The sequence below is a fragment of the Pecten maximus genome, chromosome 14, assembly GCF_902652985.1.
Source record: "Pecten maximus chromosome 14, xPecMax1.1, whole genome shotgun sequence".
Taxonomy (NCBI): domain Eukaryota; kingdom Metazoa; phylum Mollusca; class Bivalvia; order Pectinida; family Pectinidae; genus Pecten; species Pecten maximus.
Window position 1 is genome coordinate 10,293,728 of NC_047028.1, and position 19,425 is coordinate 10,313,152.

Below are 19,425 nucleotides of genomic sequence, written 5' to 3' on the forward strand. Positions count from 1 at the left end.
CAGTAGTGAAAAGGGGGGGGGGGGGGGGGGGACAGCATTCAGAGGTTGAACAAATTGACTCTTATGGCATTTTAAAGATAGAATAAAACCTAATGATCATTGATATCAATATCAGCTTTGAACGAATGATTTGGAATTTGTGTATTTGATTTTCTCAATTGTTTTCATTTAATGGATTTTTTTCAACCTTGCAGGTTGGCCTGTTTGGCTGATTTGTAGCTGTTTCAAAGTCCATATAGAATGATTACCCAAACTATACAACTTGCATTTTAACAATATGAAAGGCTGAATCTGACAAAGCTCACGACACCAGTCGCTGTGCATGGTCTCTAATATCTGGAACCCATCGTCAGATTTTTAGGGGGTTGGCACGCTGTAATCATAGTTCATGAATTACATTGCTACTCCTCAAGACTCAAATTTGTCGCCTGTCTACGTCATCTTTTTCGGAGGTCGCTACGCTGTTTCCAAATATATATTCCTTTTGGGACGAAACATCTGTGAACACTTCAGCCGAAAGCCGAATGGTCCATGATTGTGTTTTTTCAACTACTATATATATTTCTGTTGCTGTAACTTATTGTTTTTCTGATATTGTTTATATATCATGTGATTGTGATTATGTTTGTTTTCTTTGTGTCCTGATGAAGGGGCGGATTGCCTCGAAAATGTTAATGTTAAACTTCATATTTGTTTCATGAATATGTTAAATTCTTTTATCGGAGTATAATATATAAGTTAACAAAATTGCTAAGTTTATCGGATAAAACTTAATCCTTTTTTCCCCCCAATCTTGGTTATTTTAGCTGTAATGATGTTTTCAGTAAGATCTTGGTCACAAATGTAAGCCGATATTGCAAAACGAGTTATTCAAATAAGCGATGCACATACACAAATGGATATCGAAAGCTTTTGAGCATTTTCTTGCCTTTTTTTTCACATTAGAGAAATAGGTTTATCATTTAATACTGTAAAAAAAAAAAAAAAAAAAAAATTCCACCATCGGCCAAATTTTATGTTTTTTAAGTGCATTAACCATTGGTTATATCTGACAATTACATGAAAAACCACGTTTTAGAAACTACATATCAACTCGTTTTGCTTATGAGATGCTTTACGATATTTTTTACATTTGAAAGTACACCGAGAGCCATTATCGTCCAGTAAAAATATGTTAAGCCATATTGATAGTACACCATGTATAATACTTCAGTTAAACAATATCGGTCACATCTTTTAGTTGACTTACTATACTGTTGAATTTTGCATATCCAATATTACACAAGAGGTAGATATTACACTTCAAACAAGGTTCAAAATGTGAGTAAAGAAAACAATCATATGGATATTCAGTTTTAAGCTGCTATCATCTTATATATATTTAGAAGATTAGTCGATTTAAAAACGAATAAGCTGACACAGAAAAAAAACACTTGAAACATTTAATAGTGCTAGGGTTACATATGTGTCTTTATTCCAGAATTAAAGAAACTGACGTGTGTGAAGAATCTACCCCGGAAGAATCTGCTATCATCTGGATCTATGAAACAAACACACAGTAGACATACGGTACTGAACACAGAGTAGACATACGGTACTGAACACAGAGTAGACATACGGTATTGAACACAGAGTAGACATACTGTACTGAACACAGAGTAGACATACGGTACTGAACACAGAGTAGACATACGGTACTGAACACAGAGTAGACATACGGTACTGAACAGAGTAGACATACGGTACTGAACACAGAGTAGACATACGGTACTGAACACAGAGTAGACATACGGTACTGAACACAGAGTAGACATACGGTACTGAACACAGAGTAGACATACGGTACTGAACACAGAGTATACATACGGTACTGAACACAGAGTAGACATACGGTACTGAACACGGAGTAGACATACTGTACTGAACACAGAGTAGAAATACGGTACTGAACACAGAGTAGACATACAGTACTGAACACGGAGTAGACATACTGTACTGAACACGGAGTAGACATACGGTACTGAACACAGAGTAGACATACGGTACTGAACACAGAGTAGACATACGGTACTGAACACAGAGTAGACATACGGAACTGAACACAGGGTAGACATACGGTACTGAACACAGAGTAGACATACGGTACTGAACACGGAGTAGACATACGGTACTGAACACAGAGTAGACATACGGTACTGAACACAGAGTAGACATACGGTACTGAACACAGAGTAGACATACGGTACTGAACACAGAGTAGACATACGGTACTGAACACAGAGTAGACATACGGTACTGACCACAGAGTAGACATACGGTACTGAACACAGAGTAGACATACGGTACTGAACACAGAGTAGACATACTGTACTGAACACAGAGTAGACATACGGTACTGACCACAGAGTAGACATACGGTACTGAACACGGAGTAGACATATGTGCATATTTCTGCTCTGTATGTCACTCAAAACCTTTTACTAGTATTTCTTAAAGTTATTGTTTAAGACGATCCTACCCTGATTTCTCGTGTGGTACTCTTTATCCATGTCCTCCCCGACTGTTGGGTGTATATCCTAAATCCGTACCCTGTTTCGGATAGTTGACCCCATTTCTACAGTAACAAGTACATCCGCTAGGCTGATATGACGTAGCAGGCACGTGTCGTTGATAGTAGGGTTTTTTCCAGTGATCTAAATAAAACAGATTAATCAGCCTTGATATAAAGAAAAGTAGCCGTAGATTGTGTTGCTGGCAATCTATCTTCTGCACGACGTCTATTCAGGAATACTTCTATTTTCACAACTGAAGCAGCTTCAATTCATTTAGTTTATGATCGAAAAACGACAACATAACAAAAGCAATAAGTGTCAGCTGTTAAAATATTTTATTTAAACTGAAGACGATTCGACTTTTGTGGATCATAGCAAAAAGTTTAGTGAACATATAATTATGGTCGCGCAAATATACTGGAGTATTGGATAATAATTCCGTCTACATAAAACCTCAGAACACACCGAAACAGTACACATAGAACCATTATTTACAGTGCAATCTTTACACACCGACACAAATAAAAGTTACATTTTGTTGTTTCTCTGGGTCATCAGAAAAACCAAGTCTGTAAACTTACACTGTAATATTGATTTATTTAACCAGGTGTTTCTTTGGAATCGTGTCTACTTACCGAACGCATCATCCATAGTGTTTAAACCATATTGCCTGGTATACAACGTGGCCTGGACTGTGGTCAAGACCACGGCCATAGCTAACAACACGACTGCAACCTTCAGCATCACGATTTCCTAGCGATCGGAATAAAAATACGAATAGACAAATACCACTAAAATAGTATTGTCAAAACAATTATATATTTATACAGATGTAAACAGACATATACTCTTCTGACAGATTTGTATAGACAGATATTATGGACTTCTCTATACAGATTTATATAGACAGGTGTTATGTACTTCACTATACAGAATTATATAGACATGTGTTATGTACTTCACTATAAAGATTTATATAGACAGGTGTTATGTAGATTTCTTTACAGATTTATATAGACAGGTGTTGTGTACTTCACTATAAAGATTTATATAGACAGGTGTTATGTAGATTTCTATACAGATTTATATAGACAGGTGTTATGTATATTTCTATACAGATTTATAAAGACAGGTGTTATGTACTTCACTATACCGATTTATATAGACAGGTGTATATATTTCACTATAAAAATTTATATAGACAGGTGTTATGTAGATTTCTATACAGATTTATGGAGACATGTGTTATGTACTACTCTATACAGAATAACATAGACGTATATTATGTAGTTCTCAATACGGTATTGATATGCGCTATTTACTTAAACATGATATGAATACAAGAACGGCGGTATATACATATACAATTGCATCAGTACACAAATATATATCTTAACCTGGAAAATACCACAGTGTCAGTACACAGGGATATAACTAAACCTAGACAATACCACAGTGTCAGTACACAGGGATATAACTAAACCTAGACAATACCACAGTGTCAGTACACAGGGATATAACTAAACCTAGACAATACCACAGTGTCAGTACACAGGGATATAACTAAACCTAGACAATACCACAGTTTCAGTACACAGCGATATAATTAAACCTCGACAATACGACAGTGTCAGTACACAGGGATATAACTAAACCTAGACAATACCACAGTGTCAGTACACAGGGATATAACTAAACCTAGACAATACCACAGTTTCAGTACACAGCGATATAATTAAACCTCGACAATACGACAGTGTCAGTACACAGGAATATAACTAAACCTAGACAACACCACAGCTTTCTTTATAAATACTTTGTACCTATATCGTCAATATAGATATATATCACACATTTACATTACTTACCGTTTTGTAGTGTTTCCTTGAAGGCTGTTCTAGGAATAAATGAATGGATTTTCATATTTATACGGTATCCAATAAACAAACATCGCTAATGATTACATAGTACAAGCACTTATTTTTTGTTAATATCCGTCTTCCCTTTTTCCAATGTAATATGTTTTCCAGATTTGGCGATGCATCATTAATGCACAATCTTACGGTTATTTCCATGATGAAGACAAATGCTTCTGTATTGGCTAGATTTAATTACTTTTAATTTGCATATCTCATTTATGCATGTTCCACATAAAACTAACACCAAATGATCGAACTGAAAAGACGATATTTTACGAGATGACTTTTTTTTGTCATAGACACATGCTAATCATTATCATCAGTAATATTTTGAAAAGCTGATCATCAGATGGCTAATTCAGTATAAGTATTAGAACAAAACACAAATTCGCAAACATAATTTACAACAATATATCTGACAGTTTACAACCTTAGGTGGGTATTCTATAGAATTACGTCACACAGCAAACAAGCCTTGTTTATCGCCCCAAAATGACTGAGCCGGTCTCAGCTTTGCAATGTTCATTTTAGTTAACATCTGTTTATAACCTTTGGTTTAGTATTTTATCTTTTACATGTATGTATAATTTTAATTTCATTTCATAATTATAGTGGCACTTGTCTCATCTATCACAAATTCTTGTCCTCAAAATATGTGCTACGGACATCGATATGTGTGATATGACTGTCATACTTTCATAAGATTTTATATGGTTTTATATGGTTTTATATGACAATCTGAAGAACGGTTTCGTTTGATCCTGTGCCATCGGTTATAAACACTTACTTATGGGAATATCTGTCTTCATGTTTTCAATGTAATATGTTTAACAGATGTGTCGATGCATCATTTGTGCACAATCTAACGGTCATTTCCTTGATGATGACGGATGCTCCCGTATGAACTAGATTTGGTGACTTTAAATTTGCATGTCTTCATATAAAGTAAGAATAACTTCAAATTACTGATTTGTAAACTTGAATTTCAGAAGATTACACAAAATGCAAAACCTATTTAAATATGGGGTTTTATGATGGCCTAAGAAGCAAATACGATATCTTGTAAGTGCAATTGGTAGCCTCCATTGTCCTACATTTGAAAATAGGCAATTAATTCCCAACATGTACATACGTAAGAATTTAGTGTCCATTTTGTACCAAAAATGATAAAATCGCATGTTGTTTCAGGAAAATGCTACAATATCAATTCATTTTCTTATCTTATTTTAGGAAAATAAATATAAACACGTTAAAAATAACATAATCGATATCACATATGCAAAGCAAGTAGTTACAATTTTGAATACATTAGATGCAGGAGATAAAAATGGGATCAATTTGGAGAAAGAATATATGCTCTTTTTACGTTAAGCAAAAATGTCTGAAGGTCAAAAATACAACTTCCTTTTGCAGTCCATACGTAATTATGTGCCCAAAAACATCTCCAAATAGTTTTAGAAAAAAAATTGCCCAAAAAGAAAAATTAGGAGTTTTGTGCAAAGTAATTAAAATCGATTGACAATATTGCTATGTGATTTTGAAAAGCAAAGCCAACGATATGGGAAAATCTGTTTTGTATTGAAGTTTTGTACGGTGTACTGAAATAAAATATGTCTTCTTGGTTTCATTACATGTAGTACACAAAGACTGACACCTACACTAATAACCATCTAAAGTGAAATTTCCACTTTCAAAATGGCCACCATGTTCCCTGATAACCACAAATTTGTAATGTTCTTATAACTACTCAATCAATTTTCTGACAGAACGCTACATGATAGTTTATGTTGGTTTACACATTAAAATATCACTGTTAAATCTAAGGAGCCTCCGTGAAATTCAATCACTGATTAGGAAACGAAAATGTGCACACAAAGAGCAAAGCGTACACTTATCAATAATCATTGGGCTTAATTCCGTCAAATTAGTTATACATCCTTTAACATTATTAAACATGCACAAGTCACATATATAAACAATCTCTGTGGTACACTCAAGAAACCATCTAATCTCAATGTGAAGAAGTGGTGGAAAACTGTATACTCATTAATACGAAATTATAGAAAAATCACCGATACCACCACTTCTACACAATGGCACTTTAGTTTTAGATGATATGGAAAAAAAGCTTCCTTGTTCAGCGATTTGTTTTGTGCCCAATCAACTATTGATGGTTCCAACTCTTCCAAACATTAATTTCGAATGTAACCAGTCGATTTGAATTTCGACCTTAGTTAAATACAGGAATGATCAGCAAATTGGTTGGATAAGTTCAATTCTACTTAAACGGGAACCCTATTCATATCTCAAAAGGTTCATTCCCTGATTCATATTCCTCCATACATGAAGAATATTTTGCTTACTGAGGTATGTTTACATACGAGGGCTGATTGATTAGTTGTGAGCCTTGTATTGCAGGATTTGAATTTTGCCGGTCATATTGTATCATTCTTCAACAGAATCCCCTTCAGTATCTATACATTTTTGCCAGCGGTGTTTAAGGGCCTCAATGCCACTTTTATAGAACTCCTTTTCTTGGCTGTTCCGAAAGTCAGCCACGGCATGAAATACCTGTTTTCAGTTTGGAAATAGATGAAAGTCTGATGGGGCAAGTTCAGATGAATAAGGTGGATACAATTTAAAGCCACAATCGTGAATGTCAGCCATGGCAATGAGAGACTCATTCACCCTAACCCTAACCGAATTTGTCCATTTTGAAAAACCGCTTGTCTTGTTTACTTTAGAGTGCTACCTTGTCGATATAAACTAAACAAATGAGACCAGTCCTTGGGTACATGGCCCTATACATTCAGAGAATAGTAGGACTTAAAAAGAACATCATTGAGGACCTCCATGGATACGAGGTTCAAAACATACCAATCATCCCTCGTAGATTGAGGATGGAGTGCAGTCCCCTTAAATTGTATCTATTTCATAGAAATATTATAGATAATCATCTATGGACGTGTAATTAAGGAGATGAGACCAATGAACATTTCTTATTACGTTGTCCGCTTTTCGCACATCTTCGCTTATGTTGTTTTATAGCTCTTAACTATCCCTTATCAACTGAAATACTACCCTTCGGTGATAATGAACTCACAAATAATGAAAAACCGTTTTTTCATTTGTTCTAGTCCTCAGGAATTGATGATTATTTCTAAAAGATTCGAATGTTTGTTTTCTTCTTGTCCAGTACACAGCTGTAACAGCAGGTTGTATATCTTATGTCATGGAATAGATGAAATTCCTCTCGTATTTCTTCAAATCTCAACTTTTCTCAATTTCCTCATTTTTCATTTATACAAGCATTACATTGCTCTCTTATCTATTGTCCCACTTGCTTCTGTTTACTTAATGTGTCCTAAAAAGGAGACAGATTAATATAAGTTAAATACTTGTTTTCGAATCCCATTCGATTCATTCATGATGAATGATTGTGTATTGTATATGTATGAATTGAATGGATAAAATATAATTTATATTAAGAAAACGTTTGAATATTTGCTTGCCCCTTTTTAAATTACATGTTGTAGAAGTAGGTACACTACATGTATATCATGCAATATTGACAAAACATAACACCAAATCAGCACAATTGGCCAAATTTGATGCTCAATATATTGTTAGTTTGTTGTATGCTCAGTACCATCGGTTATATATGAAAATGAAATGAATCCCATATTTTCATAACCTAGATAGGAACTAATTTTGCTCAAGATATGAGTTTATGATATTTTCTAAAGAAAATGCACCGAAAGCTATTATCGTCAAGTTTAAAAATATATTTAAGCCAGGCTGATAGTACAATATTTCTTCAATCCAATACCCCAGTTAAACAATTTTGGCCACATCTTTCAGTTGACTTACTATGCTGTTAAATTTTGCATAACCAATTTTACACAAGAGGTAGATATTACACTTCAAATAAGGTCAAAAATCATATTTTCTTTTTCTTTTTTTACAGGGAAGGCATAATAGAATTTTTCCTGTTATGATGCATGTACCTGTTATTCTTATTATTAAGTGGTTCATTCAGAAAAAAATGCTACACAAAATGAGAATAATTTTGACTGGAGCCTATCGTATGTGTTTATTATCGCGTTGAACTTCTTGCTGCACTTTTTAATCTTTTCTTGAATATTTTTCTTACATAGAAAACATATGTACGGATGTGATTTACAAGTGTGATTTTCTATAATACCCGGTTTACGTAGTGCCTCGCTATGACTCATTAAAATTAACAAGCTGACAATGAAAAAACACTTAAAACATTTAATAGTGATAGGGTTACATATGTGTATTTATTCCTCCATCACAGAAACTGACGTGTGTGAAGAATCTACTCCGGAAGAATGTGCCATCATCTTGATCTGGGAAACAGAAACAAATGTATTAGAGGACCAACATGATTGTTATCAACAAGAAAAAAAACGTCTTTCTAAAGACGCGTGCTACCGAATCCTGCATACAGCATCGCATCCTCGTGTACAACTTAGACCAGGTATTACAGCATCTCACCCTCGTGTACAATTCAGAACAGGTATTACAGCATCTCACCCTCATGTACAACTCAGACAGGTATCACAGAATTGCACCATCATGTACATTTGTAAAACATGTATTACAGCATCACACACTCGTGTACAGCTCAGACCAGGTATTTCAGCATCAGAATCAAAATATTAATTCCATGTATTACATACTATACGTCCCTGGCTACATAAAAATGTAATTTTGTCGAAGCGTGAAGATATCAATCGAGTCTTAATGATTTAATTTCCTCTTGCAATAAATATACCCAAGTGCCATGAAATAAACTGAAAGTTAATCTATATAACTATTGTATTTAAATTTCCTTAATAATTAAACTTATTCTTGAAGTAATGGAAAGAGCTTATATAGTCAAAACCTGTTGATAATCCATTTTGTTAAATCAATTTAATATATTTGAAATGATAACATACTTTCTTTAGATATCAATTAACAATGAGATTTCTACCTATGCCGAACAAAAACAACAGACGGTCAATCAAATAAAATTTCATTAAAATGTGTTCAGTACCGTATGTCTAATCTATGTTCAGTAGGATATGTCTACTCTATGTTCAGTAGGATATGTCTACTCTGTGTTCAGTAGGGTATGTCTACTCTGTGTTCAGTAGGGTATGTCTACTCTGTGTTCAGTACTGTATGTCTACTCTGTTCTCAGTACCGTATATCTACTCTGTGTTCAGTACCGTATGTCTACTCTGTGTTCAATATCATATGTCTACTCCGTGTTCAGTACCGTATAACTACTCTGTATTCAGGACCGTATGTCTACTCTGTGTTCAGTAGGGTATGTCTACTCTGTGTTCAGTAGCGTATGTCTACTCTGTGTTCAGTAGGGTATGTCTACTCTGTGTTCAGTACCGTATGTCTACTCTGTGTTCAGTAGGGTATGTCTACTCTGTGTTCAATACCGTATGTCTACTCTGTGTTCAGTACCGTATGTCTACTCTGTGTTCAGTACCGTATGTCTGCTCTGTGTTCAGTACCGTATGTCTACTCTGTTCTCAGTACCGTATATCTACTCTGTGTTCAGTACCGTATGTCTACTCTGTGTTCAATATCATATGTCTACTCCGTGTTCAGTACTGTATGTCTACTCTGTGTTCAGTACAGTATGTCTACTCTGTGTTCAGTACCGTATGTCTACTCTGTGTTCAGTACAGTATGTCTACTCTGTATTCTGGACCGTATGTCTACTCTGTATTCAGTACCGTATGTAGGTCTACTCTGTGTTCAGTACCGTATGTCTACTCTATGTTCAGTACCGTATGTCTACTCTGTGTTCAGTACGTACCGTATGTCTACTCTGTATTCAGTACCGTATGTCTACTCTGTGTTCAGTACAGTATGTCTACTCTGTATTCTGGACCGTATGTCTACTCTGTATTCAGTACCGTATGTAGGTCTACTCTGTGTTCAGTACCGTATGTCTACTCTATGTTCAGTACCGTATGTCTACTCTGTGTTCAGTACCGTATGTCTACTCTGTGTTCAGTACCGTATGTCTACTCTATGCTCAGTACCGTATTTCTACTCTGTGTTCAGTACCGTATGTCTACTCCGTGTTCAGTACCGTATGTCTACTCTGTGTTCAGTACCGTATGTCTACTCTGTGTTCAGTACCGTATGTCTACACTGTGTTCAGTACCGTATGTCTACTCTGTGTTCAGTACCGTGTGTCTACTCTGTGTTCAGTACCGTATGTCTACTCTGTGTTCAGTACCGTATGTCTACTCTGTGTTCAGTACCGTATGTCTACTCTGTGTCCAGTACCGTATGTCTACCCTGAATTTCATTTGACGGATGTCTTTTTCTGTTGGGCTTTTGGTGCATATTTCTGCTCTGTATGTCGCTCAAAACCTTTTACTTGTATTTTTTAAAGTTATTGTTTAAAGACAATCCTACCCGGATTGATCGTGGGGTACTCCTTATCATCCTTTTCTTCTCGGTGTCCTGCGCCACCTATATCCCAAATCCGTACCCTGTTTCGGATAGATAGCTCCATTACTACAGTAACAAGTACATCCGCTAGGCTGATATGAGGTAGCAGGCACATGTCGTTGATAGTAGGGTTTTTTCCAGTGATCTAAATAAAACAGATTAATCAGCCTTGATATAAAACAGTAGCCTAAACTGAAGACGATTCGACTTTTGTGGATCATTGCAAAACGTTGCCCTCACAGCGAACATATAATTATTGTGAAGCAAACATACTGGAGTATTGGATAATAATTCCGTCTTCCTAAAACCTCAGAACACACCGAAACAGTACACATAGAACCATTATTTACAGTGCAATCTTAACACACCGACACAAATAAAACGTTACATTTTGTTGTTTCTCTGGGTCATCAGTAAAACCAAGTCTGTAAACTTACACTGTAATATTGATTTATTTAACCAGGTGTTTCTTTGGAATCGTGTCTACTTACCGAACGCATCATCCATAGTGTTTAAACCATATTGCCTGGTACGCAACGTGGCCTGGACTGTGGTGAAGACCACGGCCATAGCTAACAACACGACTGCAACCTTCAGCATCACGATTTCCTAGCGATCAGAATAAAAATACGAATAGAGAAATACCACTAAAAAAGTATTGTCAAAACAATTATATATTTATACAGATGTAAACAGACATATACTCTTCTGACAGATTTGTATAGACAGATATTATGTATACTTCTAAACAGATTTATATAGACAGGTGTGATGTAGATTTCTATACAGATTTATATAGACATGTGTTATGTAGATTTCTATACAGATTTATATAGACAGGTGTTATGTATACTTCTATACAGATTTATATAGACAGGTGTTATGTAGATTTCTTTACAGATTTATATAGATATGTCAATCTAATTAAAATTGATTTCCGCTCCTCTACAATACTATACGATACACTCCAATACAAGATCTAACGATACCCCGTAGAAGGTCATCTCAGCATGACCTTTGAGCTCCAAATATAAGCCAATGAAAACTGGTCAATGTCGTCATTAATCAACCAATGACAAAGAGTCTGATATGAGACTTTGGTTGCGTCTATTTAGTATTTGCGACCCAATTGTGTAAATATCTATTCTTCCGAAGAATGAAATCAAACCGACAATTTTATAGCCGGCGTGTTGATTGGCTGAGCTTAAAGGTCATGCTGAGTTGACCTCCTACGGGGCATCGTTATATCTTGTATTGCAGTGTATAGTAGAGGAGTGGAAATTACAAGTCTAATTTTAATTAGAATGATAGACATGTGTTATGTAGATTTATAAACAGATTGATATAGACAGGTGTTATGTAGATTTCTATACAGATTTATATAGACAGGCGTTATGTACTTCACTATACAGAATTATATAGACAGGTTTTATGTACTTCACTATACAGATTTATATAGACATGTGTTATGTAGATTTCTAAACAGATTTATATAGACAGGTGTTATGTAGATTTCTATATAGATTTATAGAGACAGGTGTTATGTAGATTTCTATATAGATTTATAGAGACAGGTGTTATGTAGATTTCTATATAGATTTATAGAGACAGGTGTTATGTAGATTTCTATATAGATTTATAGAGACAGGTGTTATGTAGATTTCTATACAGAGTTATGTAGACAGGTGGTATGTAGTACTCAATACAGTATTGATATGCGCTATTTACTTATACATGATATAAATACAAAAAAACGGCGGTTTATACATATATAATTGCATCAGTACACAGATATATATATTAACCTAGAAAATACCACAGTGTCAGTACACAGGGATATAACTAAACCTAGACAATACCACAGTGTCAGTACACAGGGATGTAACTAAAACTAGACAATACCACAGTGTCAGTACACAGGGATATAACTAAACCTGGACAATACCACAGTGTCAGTACACAGGGATATAGCTAAACCTAGACAATACCACAGTATCAGTACACAGGGATATAACTAAACCTAGACAATGCCACAGTGTCAGTACACAGGGATATAACTAAACCTAGATGATACCTAGACAATACCATAGTGTCAGTACACAGGGATATAACTAAACCTAGACAATACCACAGTGTCAGTACACAGGGATATAACTAAACCTAGACAATACCACAGTGTCAGTATACAGCGATGTAACTAAACCTAGACAATACCACAGTGTCAGTACACAGGGATATAACTTAACCTAGACAATACCACAGTGTCAGTACACAGGGATATAACTAAACCTACACAATACCACAGTGTCAGTACACAGGGATATAACTAAACCTAGACAATACCACAGTGTCAGTACACAGGGATATAACTTAACCTAGACAATACTACAGTGTCAGTACACAGGGATATAACTAAACATAGACAATACCACAGTGTCAGTACACAGCGATATAACTAAACCTACACAATACCACTGTGTCAGTATACAGGGATATAACTAAACATAGACAATACCACAGTGTCAGTACACAGGGATATAACTAAACCTAGACAATACCACAGTGTCAGTACACAAGGATATAACTTAACCTAGACAATATCACAGTGTCAGTACACAGGGATATAACTTAACCTAGACAATGCCACAGTGTCAGTACACAGGGATATAACTAAACCTACACAATACCACAGTGTCAGTACACAGGGATATAACTAAACCTAGACAATACCACAGTGTCAGTACACAGGGATATAACTTAGCCTAGACAATACCACAGTGTCAGTACACAGGGATATAACTAAACCTAGACAATACCACAGTATCAGTACACAGCGATATAACTAAACCTACACAATACCACAGTGTCAGTACACAGGGATATAACTAAAACTAGACAATGCCACAGTGTCAGTACACAGGGATATAACTAAACCTAGACAATACCACAGTGTATATACACAGGGATATAACTAAACCTAGACAATACCACAGTGTCAGTACACGGGGATATAACTAAAACTAGACAATACCACAGTGTCAGTATACAGCGATATAACTAAACCTAGACAATACCACAGTGTCAGTACACAGGCATATAACTAAACCTAGACAATACCAGTGTCAGTACACATGGATATAACTAAACCTAGACAATACCACAGTGTCAGTACACAGGGATATAACTTAACCTAGACAATACCACAGTGTCAGTACACAGGGATATAGCTAAACCTAGACAATACCACAGTGTCAGTACACAGAGATATAACTAAACATAGACAATACAACAGTGTCAGTACACAGGGATATAACTTATCCTAGACAATACCACAGTGTCAGTACACAGAGATATAACTAAACCTAGACAATACCACAGTGTCAGTACACAGGGATATAACTAAACCTACACAATACCACAGTGTCAGTACACAGGGATATAACTAAACCTAGTCAATACCACAGTGTCAGTACACAGGGATATAACTAAACATAGACAATACCACAGTGTCAGTACACAGGGATATAACTAAACCTAGACAATACCACAGTGTCAGTACACAAGGATATAACTTAACCTAGACAATATCACAGTGTCAGTACACAAGGATATAACTTAACCTAGACAATGCCACAGTGTCAGTACACAGGGATATAACTAAACCTACACAATACCACAGTGTCAGTACACAGGGATATAACTTATCCTAGACAATACCACAGTGTCAGTACACAGGGATATAACTTATCCTAGACAATACCACAGTGTCAGTACACAGGGATATAACTAAACCTAGACAATGCCACAGTGTCAGTACACAGCGATATAACTAAACCTAGACAATACCAGTGTCAGTACACTGGGATATTACTAAACCTAGACAATACCACAGTGTCAGAACACAGAGATATTACTAAACCTAGACAATACTACAGTGTCAGTACACAGGGATATAACTAAACCTAGATAATACCTAGACAATACCACAGTGTCAGTACACAGGGATATAACTTAACCTAGACAATACCACAGTGTCAGTAGACAGGGATATAACTTAACCTAGACAATACCACAGTGTCAGTACACAGGGATATAACTTAACCTAGACAATACCACAGTGTCAGTAGACGGGGATATAACTAAACCTAGACAATACCACAGTGTCAGTACACAGGGATATAACTTAACCTAGACAATGCCACAGTGTCATTACACAGGGATATAACTTAACCTAGACAATACCACAGTGTCAGTACACAGGGATATAACTTAACCTAGACAATACCACAGTGTCAGTACACAGGGATATAACTAAACCTAGACAATACCACAGTGTCAGTACACAGCGATATAACTAAACCTAGACAATACCACAGTGTCAGTACACAGGAATATAACTAAACCTAGACAATACCACAGCTTTCTTTATAAATACTTTGTACCTATATCGTCAATATAGATATATATCACATATTTACATTACTCACCGTTTTGTAGTGTTTCCTTGAAGGCTGTTCTAGGAATAATTCAATGGATTTTCATATTTATACGGTATCCAATAAACAAACATCGCTAATGATTACATAGTACAAGCACTTATTTTTCGTAATATCCGTCTTCATTTGTTCAATTTTAGTATGTTTTCCAGATTTGGCGATGCATCATTAATCTTACGGTTATTTCCATGATGAAGACATAGAGGATCTGTCATGAGTTTCCCTTCATATTAGATTTATGATACGAGTTTTGAATTTTTTATTTTTGCGAGCCTCTGGCGAGCAAAAATAAAACATTCTAAACGAGTATCATAAATCTAATATGAAGGAAAACGAATGACAGATTCTTTTTATCATATGACGTTTTCTTTCATCGTTCCCCATCAAAAACTGATTTTCTCTTTTGCCTTGAATCGTCACATCTCAACCAAATCACCCGAACCTTCGAAGTAGGTCAATTATACCGACGAGAGAAGAAATAGTTCTAACACAACTGACTCTTGAAAAGGATTCATTTTATTAAATACACGTCTCAAAACAAAATTTCAGCATTTTTTCATTTAATCTATAATAGATAAATTGTCCTTGGTGTTTGAAACAATGAGGAAAATATTTTAGTTTGAAAGTTCATGAGCGACTGTTTTTGATGTGACGAAGCCGTGACGTCACTTGGCGCGATAATGGAGGCTTCGTTGTACAAATGTCTATTCGCTGTCGCTGTCGTACAGAACCATTGTACGGCGCCTTTTCACTGCTTTGTGTTTATCCTCGTCATCGCGGGAGTTTATAGAGATGTGAAATGTTCCACCGTGAATATTCCCACTGAACATTGTGTTCAGACTACCGTGAAAAGCGACTTTGGATGCCGATTTGTTGGCAGTGTTGTTTGCTTTGACATTACACGTGTTTGTCGACGACAGTGTCAGCATGTTATTCTGAGTAACCGTTGAAGGCAAGTTGTAACAAACTACATTGCCGTTTTACATGAGGATTTTATTAAATAATATTATTATTTGTTTATTTGAAAAGAATCTAGACTAGATATGTCTCATCGGACAACGCAACCGCAATTTTTTATCGGAGTTGAAATATGTTACTAGGGGTCATAAAATAGATGTTTGCCAGGCCTAATTTAACATCTTATAGTATAAATATAATTAAAAAACTTAAGATGTTTACATCTTGGATTTTATCTTTGATTGTACAATATGTTATGTTAATAGACCAATTTGTCGTTCAGTTGATTTTTTTTTCAAAGTTTACAAGCACTAGTCGCCATTTTTACGAGTCGTAGTAAAAATTTACAACAATATATCTGACAGTTTACAACCTTAGGTGGGTATTCTATAGAATTACGTCACACAGCAAACAAGCCTTGTTTATCGCCCCAAAATGACTGAACCGGTCTCAGCTTTGCAATGTTCATTTTAGTTAACATCTGTTTATAACCTTTGGTTTAGTATTTTATCTTTTACATGTATGTATAATTTTAATTTCATTTCATAATTATAGTGGCACTTGTCTCATCTATCACAAATTCTTGTCCTCAAAATATGTGCTACGGACATCGATATGTGTGATATGACTGTCATACTTTCATAAGATTTTATATGGTTTTATATGGTTTTATATGACAATCTGAAGAACGGTTTCGTTTGATCCTGTGCCATCGGTTATAAACACTTACTTATGGGAATATCTGTCTTCATGTTTTCAATGTAATATGTTTAACAGATGTGTCGATGCATCATTTGTGCACAATCTAACGGTCATTTCCTTGATGATGACGGATGCTCCCGTATGAACTAGATTTGGTGACTTTAAATTTGCATGTCTTCATATAAAGTAAGAAAAACTTCAAATTACTGATTTGTAAACTTGAATTTCAGAAGATTACACAAAATGCTAAACCTATTTAAATATGGGGTTGAATAATGGCCTAAGAAGCAAATACAAAAACTTGTGTGTGCTATTGGTAGCCTTCGTAGTCCTACATTTAAAAATAAGCATTTAATTCCAAGCATGTAAAACGTAATATTTTAGTGTCCTTTAATGTGCCAAAATGATAAAAATGCATGGTTTTTTAGGAAAATGCTACAATATCAATTCCTTTTCTTTTCTTTCTCTCTCTTTTTTTAGGAAAATAAACATACACATAATAATCATATATGCAAAGCAAGGAGTTATAATTTTGAGTGCACTAGATACAGGAGATAAAAATGTGATGGATTTTGAGAAAGTATATGCTCTCTTTATGTTAATCGAAATTTTCTGAATTTCAAAAATACAACTTTTTATTGCAATCCATTATTATATGCTAATAAATATCTACAAAAGTAGGAAGTAAATTGCTGAAAAATAATGCCTAGAAGGTTTGAGCAACGTAATTAAAATCGATTGACAATATTGTTATGTGATTTTTAAAAGAAAAACAAGCGTGAGGAAATCTATTTTGTATTGAAATATTGTACAGTGAACTGAAATAAAATATTTTTACTTGATTTCATTAGTACACAGGGACTGAAACCTTCACTAATAACCAACAAAAGTTCCACCTTCAAAATTGCCGCCATGTTCCCCGATAATCACAAATAGTTAATGTTGTTACAACTGCTGAATGGATTTTCTGACAAGAACGCTACATGATAGTTTATATTGGTTTACACATTAAACCACCTGATCTGAAATCCAATATGGCTTCTTCATCCTAAAATCTTATTGGCCATGTCATTGTTGGTCCGTAGTTCTTATTGTCCAAGTCGACCATACCTTATACCTGAAAGATGACGGTATTTAGCGAAGTCTACATTACTTGAGGTTTTGACTTTTGACTTTTAGATGTAAAGGTTAACTGGTTTCCAAATGCATTTACTATCCTAAATAGTATATGATACTGGCTTCCTGGGTGCATATCCCCATGGTTCTCTGTCCAGTAGGACACTGGCAATAATGATCCTTTATTGGATTAAAGGTGTCGGAGCTGTCATGCTAGATCCAAACATTGTACTTCACACTCCTCTTATGCCTCGAGTGGATTTCACATCGTAGAATATGCCGTGAGAGCCGATAGATCCAGATCTCGTGGTCACAATCATCCCTTAGGTGTTCACTGATGTAGCCAGCTGCCAGTGACATTTGGTATGTGCCACAGGAGATTGTCCGAAAGTATTCCATGTCTATCTTTGGAAATTCACAATTATCCGCAGTTGCATCTAGTGACTTGGCCCTTCTGTTAAGATCTGACTCATCCTTCACACGCTGATCTAAGGTGTTGTGAACACTAAGGCGCTCCTTCATTTTGTCAGCCAGCGCCTTATCCTTTACGTCTTGCTCTGGTGTCCTCACATATATTCGTCCTTGGATTCCATTCGGACAGACGGTTACTATTATAACGAGTGCCGCGAGGACATCAAAGAAATAATTGGAAATAAGTTATGTGTTGAAAAACAGCTATTGCTAGAAGTGTCCGTGACATGACTCCACTACCCATCTGGATTTAGTTATGGATCCATAATGTAAGCTATGTTGAGTCTGCCAAGCTTTTAGATTAGATGTCATCTTTGTTGTCAAACCACGTAATTCTAAATCTGGCAAAACATCCCTAAACCTTCGATCAACAACATCATTGTCGCATCATTATTGCTTCCAGGAAAAGGTCCTACTGTGTCAAGAATGTAACCATTAGGCATGCGGGCTATTCACATGAACTTCAAATAGTTTCGCTCCTTCTGGCCACAGTAGGTCATCTGGAGCTTGTGATCAGAACTCTTAGGAATAAAGATATATGTACCATCAAGTATGACAGTCGCCCGCTTGCCAAAAATGCTTCGGGGAACACTGGGTTGTGCTCCAGAACGTTTTCTCTTGTAAGATGTTCACGGCCAAGGAACGATGGACCTATACTTAGGTGTGATGACTATGGAATGGATTTGGTTTTTTTTCAATATAATGAAAACATGTTGA

The 19,425-nt window shown here is 35.6% G+C and overlaps 1 long non-coding RNA gene across 2 annotated transcripts; it reads right to left on the bottom strand.

The window, feature by feature from the left end:
* Positions 1 to 1,423: 1,423 nt before the first annotated feature.
* On the bottom strand, positions 1,424 to 15,473 carry LOC117342458. 2 transcript variants are annotated; one of them, XR_004535866.1, is made up of 4 exons: positions 15,454 to 15,473; positions 3,188 to 3,305; positions 2,519 to 2,693; positions 1,424 to 1,540 (listed from the first exon to the last, which is right to left on the bottom strand). It is a non-coding gene; the product is annotated as an uncharacterized LOC117342458 (long non-coding RNA). The 2 variants fall into 2 exon arrangements; XR_004535865.1 differs by lacking the exon at positions 15,454 to 15,473 and adding an exon at positions 4,421 to 4,539.
* Between the last annotated feature and the right edge of the window lie 3,952 nt (positions 15,474 to 19,425).